Here is a 6,332-nt window from a genome sequence, read left to right as displayed (position 1 = left end):
TCTCAATACACTGTACCAGATAGAAGACAGACTATAGTCTCTCAATAACATGTTCTAGACAGTGGTCACACTATAGTCTCTCAATAACATGTTCAATATAGTGGACATACTATAGTCCCTCAATAACATGTTCTAGATAGTGGACAGACTACAGTCTCTCAATACACTGTACCAGATAGAAGACAGACTATAGTCTCTAAATACGATGTTCCAGATAGAAGACAGACTATAGTCTGTCAATACAATGTTCCAGATAGTGGGCAGACTATAGTCTGTCAATACAATGTTCCAGATAGTGGACAGACTATAGTCTCTCAATAACTTGTTCTAGATAGTGCCATCATAGAAGACAGACTATAGTCTCTCTATACAATGTTTCAGATAGTGGACAGACTATAGTCTCTCAATACAATGTTCCAGATAGTGGACAGACTATAGTCTCTCAATACAATGTTCCAGATAGTAGTCAGACTATAGTCTGTCAATACAATGTTCCAGATAGAAGACAGACTATAGTCTCTCAATAACATGTTCTAGACAGTGGAGAGACTATAGCCTCTCAATAACTTGTTCTAGATAGTGCCATCATAGTGGACAGACTATAGTCTCTCTATACACTGTACCAGATAGAAGACAGACTATAGTCTCTCTATACAATGTTCCAGATAGTAGTCAGACTATAGTCTGTCAAAACAATGTTCCTGATAGAAGACAGACTATAGTCTCTCAATAACATGTTCTAGACAGTGGACAGACTGTAGTCTCTCAATAACTTGTTCTAGATAGTGCCATCATAGTGGACAGACTATAGTTTCTCTATACACTGTACCAGATAGAAGAAAGACTACAGTCTCTCAATACACTGTACCAGATAGAAGACAGACTATAGTCTCTAAATACAATGTTCCAGATAGAAGACAGACTATAGTCTGTCAATACAATGTTCCAGATAGTGGGCAGACTATAGTCTCTCAATTCAATGTTCCAGATAGTGGACAGACTATAGTCTCTCAATACAATGTTCCAGATAGTGGGCAGACTATAGTCTGTCAATACAATGTTCCAGATAGTGGGCAGACTATAGTCTCTCAATACAATGTTCCAGATAGTGGGCAGACTATAGTCTCTCAATACAATGTTCCAGATAGTGGGCAGACTATAGTCTGTCAATACAATGTTCCAGATAGTGGACAGACTATAGTCTCTCAATAACTTGTTCTAGATAGTGCCATCATAGAAGACAGACTATAGTCTCTCTATACAATGTTTCAGATAGTGGACAGACTATAGTCTCTCAATACAATGTTCCAGATAGTGGACAGACTATAGTCTCTCAATACAATGTTCCAGATAGTAGTCAGACTATAGTCTGTCAATACAATGTTCCAGATAGAAGACAGACTATAGTCTCTCAATAACATGTTCTAGACAGTGGACAGACTATAGTCTCTCAATAACTTGTTCTAGATAGTGCCATCATAGTGGACAGACTATAGTCTCTCTATACACTGTACCAGATAGAAGAAAGACTATAGTCTCTCTATACAATGTTTCAGATAGTGGACAGACTATAGTCTCTCAATACAATGTTCCAGATAGAAGACAGACTATAGTCTCTCTATACAATGTTCCAGATAGTGGACAGACTATAGTCTCTCAATACAATGTTCCAGATAGTGGACAGACTATAGTCTCTCAATACAATGTTCCAGATAGTGGACAGACTATAGTCTGTCAATACAATGTTCCAGATAGTGGTCACACTATAGTCTGTCAATACTAGAGCTGTGTATCGTGGCCTAAGTGGCGAGACGATATATCCCGATACTAGTTTAATGAGGCGAGACGATATATCATGAAAGTATTGGCAAGGAACCTGCGAGACGATTGTCATCACGATACAGTGATGGTGATACGATACTTATCCCGATACTTTACAATCCTAAAAACAGGACATATATGATAGATAAAATGACTGAATCTTTATTTGTTATTCAGCAGAACATGTGTTACATTCACACACACTTAAAAGGCTGTTCATGTAATAAAGTTTCAGCATTTAATGTTTAAGAAAGTACAATCAAACATATTCAGTATACCTTGCTCTAGGTTTCCCTTGGAAAGTTGTGTTTCTGCACCAATGCTTGCACAGGCAATTTATACAGTAATTTATACCAGAATCACTGCAAAAAAACTCATAAGTATGCTTTCTAAATTTTATCTTCTCTTTCTTAACAAAGCTAAGACATCGTTCATAGTTGTTAATAAATGGTTCACAGAGATTGTTCACATTCTTTCACTGATAGACTAACTCCTTTGTTCATGTAACAAAGATGGCAGACACAAACAAATTCCTTTTAGGTTCAGTTTGTTTTTAAAATTCAGAAAAATTTCAAAGAGACTCCCTTCCTATTACTTATGCAATACTCCCTACAACTTTAAGTAATATTTAAGTTGTATCGGGATATATCGTCTCTTGTGGCGATACATCGATGTATCATGGACCCTCGCGATATAAATATCCTAATATATTGCCTAAACGTGTTTTGTATCGATGCACTCGTATCGCGTAGTTGACGATGCAAACATCGATACTATCGACGAATCGTTACACCACTAGTCAATACACTGTAAGAGGTGAGGTGAGGTGAAATTGAGTTTAACGTCGTGTTTGAGAATATTTCGCTCATATGACGACGTGCATGCGTGTGTATGTGTATGTGCGGCTGCTTGTACTAGCCCAGACTTAAGCTGGTTTTTTAGTGCTAGCTCACTGACATACCATGCCGCAGTGAAGCATGAATACCCACTCAGACACAGTATACTGACTATGAGCCGACCAGTCCTTGTTGTACCCATTAATGCCGAGCGCCAGGCAGGGACCAACAAGTACCCTATTTTAACGTCTTTTGGTATGACGCGGTCGGGGATCGAACCCGCGACCTTCCGCTCTCCCACTAACCACTACACCACGGAGGCGGTCATACACTGTAAGAGATAGAAGATAGACTATATAGTCTCCCAATAGCATGTGCAATTCAGGGGAATGATACGACTGCACAATCCAATGCTTGTTGAAGTGGTATCACCACTGGCTACAAATAATGTACGATGGCAACATGTTTTGAACGCGCTTTGTTGATAAAGGTTGTTTGTAGTTAGATTTCGCATATTATAAATGTTACCGAGGAACACAACTTGCACATGTAGGTATTAAAATTGTTTTATGTGTAAAATGAGTTTTATCGGTGCATTTCATTGTAATGAAATTCGAACCGAAGAAATACTGAAATTTACAGAAAACACAATTAAAAGGCGGACTGTTGTGGTGAAGTAACAATTAATAAGATTAACCTCAAACCCCGAGATTGATTTCATTCAAACAATTTGACTTGTAAGGTACCACGACGGAATATTTACTGAGTGTATACTTTCCTTGTAATGGGTGGTTATAGAGTATTTTGTTATCAAATATCCTGACGTTGTTCAGTAGGGTTGTAAGGATTGATCCGACTAACGCTTATACAGCTGTATTTGTCTCGAAGGCAAAGAAACAAAAATTGAGCGTTAACATAGATGGTAAAATACAATAAAAATGTAGTAAGCCATTTACTTTCCCATTTTGATTATGTAATCCGTGAAAATAATGTATTTGTAATGTGTGTACTTAATAAGAAGCTACAAAGTACAATCACACCTGGCTACACCGCCAAACTGGTTATACCGCCAAACTGGTTATATCGCCAAACTGGTTATACCGTCATGAGTTGCCAGAACGGATTCCCTCTATATATAATTCCCTGGATATAACGCCAAGTTAGATCACCAAATCCATGTTGGTGTAATGCAAAAGGTAAAACCTTTCCTTTTACTCAGAACAATAGAGTATTTTTTCTAAGAAAGTGTTTTTTTTCTCCAAAACATGTACATGGTTTCATATCTGGAGATATAATAATCCTCTTACTATCACAACAGCTTTGTGTAAGCAGAAGTGAAGTTAATTGGTGTACAATATTCAACAAAAACAACAACAAAACATCACGAAGTCAATTGTACGTGTGACACCATAAGCTTGGAGGTGAAACGTTGACATGACTTGAACCAAGTCATCCAGGCAGTGCTTACGATCCATTAGCAACAAGCATAGGTTGCTGGAGAGCACTTCTAACACGGATCCACGATGATGTTTTCAAAAGCACGTATACACGTGAGTTGTGGTACATTTACCTTATGTGGAGGAATGGTATATATCTTTCAAGCATTTACAAGGGTGGAGTGTGTGAGTGTGTGTGAGTGAGAGAGAGAGAGAGAGAGAGAGAGAGAGAGAGTGTGTGTGTGTGTGTGTGTGTGTGTGTGTGTGAAAATGACACGTTGAAGACAGAACAACGAAACAGTCATAAAATCACTATTTGATGCCCGAGATACAGCATTCCACGTTACCAACAGCCGGTACTCCCCATACTCCGAAACTGTATTAAATATAATATATCAAAGACAATATGTCCACATTGTTCGACCAGTCTCATCAAAAGCTTGTAACGATACTTCTTCACAGTCTCTTACAGTGATGATGTTGTTTAAAAGAGCTTCTTTGGTGATTCCTAATGTGTTCATTCGCCGGTAAAAAGCTAAGTGCCAAGGCTTGTGTCTGTTCCGTGCTTGCTTATTTTCCCAATTGAAAACATAGGGCTCTATATAACATACGTTCTTGGTCCATATTCATCATTCTCCTCCAGTAACGAATCAAACATATATCTTGTCGTACACTTAGTTGCAGGGTTCCATCCCATGTCACCAATAACTTCTTCATTAGCCTCGACTTCACTTGCTTAGACCTAGGTAAAATCTCATTGCACGGTTTTGCATTGCGTTGATTGATGAATAGTCCTCTGTTCCATAGATTGAAATGCCTTAAGTTATAACTGGCCAAAGTAATGCACCGTACAGCTTGGTAATTGTTTTGAAACCGCGTTACGTAATTAGAAGATAAAGCTACTCTGTTTTCAATTTTGCGGTCCTCTATCGTTGATTTAAAAACCGCTAAATGTTTAATTTAGCGGTCTTAAATCAACGATAAAGGACGGCAAAATTGAAAACAGAGTAGCTTTATCTTCATTCTAGCACGACTGATAAGCGTTTTAAAACCGAACTGTTTGGCGCGCAAGGCGCAAAGGGGCCTTTTTCCTGGAAATTACTTGGAATCGTCCCGTTGAGGGACAGGTTGTGTAATGAACAAAATAAGACATTTTCAACAACATAAATGCTATATTTCAGGAACCAGTATGCTTGTATTTGTAACAAATAGCATACATAAATAAAAAAATACAGTTTATACTTGTGAGCAAGTACAATTATGTGATTTTTCTCAAGCGAATTATTGATCTCCCCTACTGTATTGCAATCGACTCGCCCAAATGCAAGCCGTGAACTCGCTAAGTTTAGTCGCCGCTAACTTTATTCACGGAAATAATTGTTGATAACCACCCTACTATTCCCAATTTGGAAAAGACCTGACATGCCACGTTTTATGTGGGATACATGTACAGTGGAAGTGGAAGGACTGGGCATTACGGCCGGGGCGGAAGCGGTCAGGTTAAGACGTGTGGGCTGACGTTTGTTGTCGACGTCAACACACGTAGATCTGGACCCGCTTTGAATATACTGCCACTTTTGCGCTGCTGACGGATTTTCCAGCTTCGTAGTTTCTTCACTGGGATTAGGGTCAAGAAATTCTTCTTCAAACCATTCGCTTTTTACTTCAAAAACACCAAAGATGCTGCCGAGATAGAAATTGCCGATGTCCGACATGTATGGTCAACGAGTTCGTTGTATTCATACGCGGTGAATCGGTCACTTTAATTACGGTTTTGATGAGCTCTCAGCCAATCAGAATCGAGTATCACACATTGTCGTGCTAGAATCGATAACAATAGGTCTATCTTCGCGGTTTGTTCAGACTCTATTTGAGGCGGACGTCTTCGTTCCTGAGTCTTTTACATGCAAACAATTAACTACTTGACGTACTTGCAGCCTATGTTACACGTGACATGCTTAGTTGTCGACAGTTGATACCTTGTGCTAATTTAGTCCACAATCTCAAACATAAGACAACAATCTCCTTGTAAATATATATAATAATTATAAACACATTCAATTAAGTCATCATTTATTAGTCACATGATCAAAGCGGGTCCGGGTAACGTGACGGGTACCTGGGTCCAACTCATAATTACCCACCGTCCCGGGTACCGGGGTTACCCAGCCCTAATTTCTTTCACATAACATGTATATCGGTACACAGTGAACACCACTGAGCCTTACTGAAACTACAT

The sequence above is a fragment of the Haliotis rubra genome, unplaced genomic scaffold (genome assembly GCF_003918875.1).
Source record: "Haliotis rubra isolate DU_JTF1 unplaced genomic scaffold, ASM391887v1 Scf599, whole genome shotgun sequence".
In the NCBI taxonomy this organism is placed as follows: domain Eukaryota; kingdom Metazoa; phylum Mollusca; class Gastropoda; order Lepetellida; family Haliotidae; genus Haliotis; species Haliotis rubra.
This window is presented reverse-complemented; position numbering follows the sequence as displayed.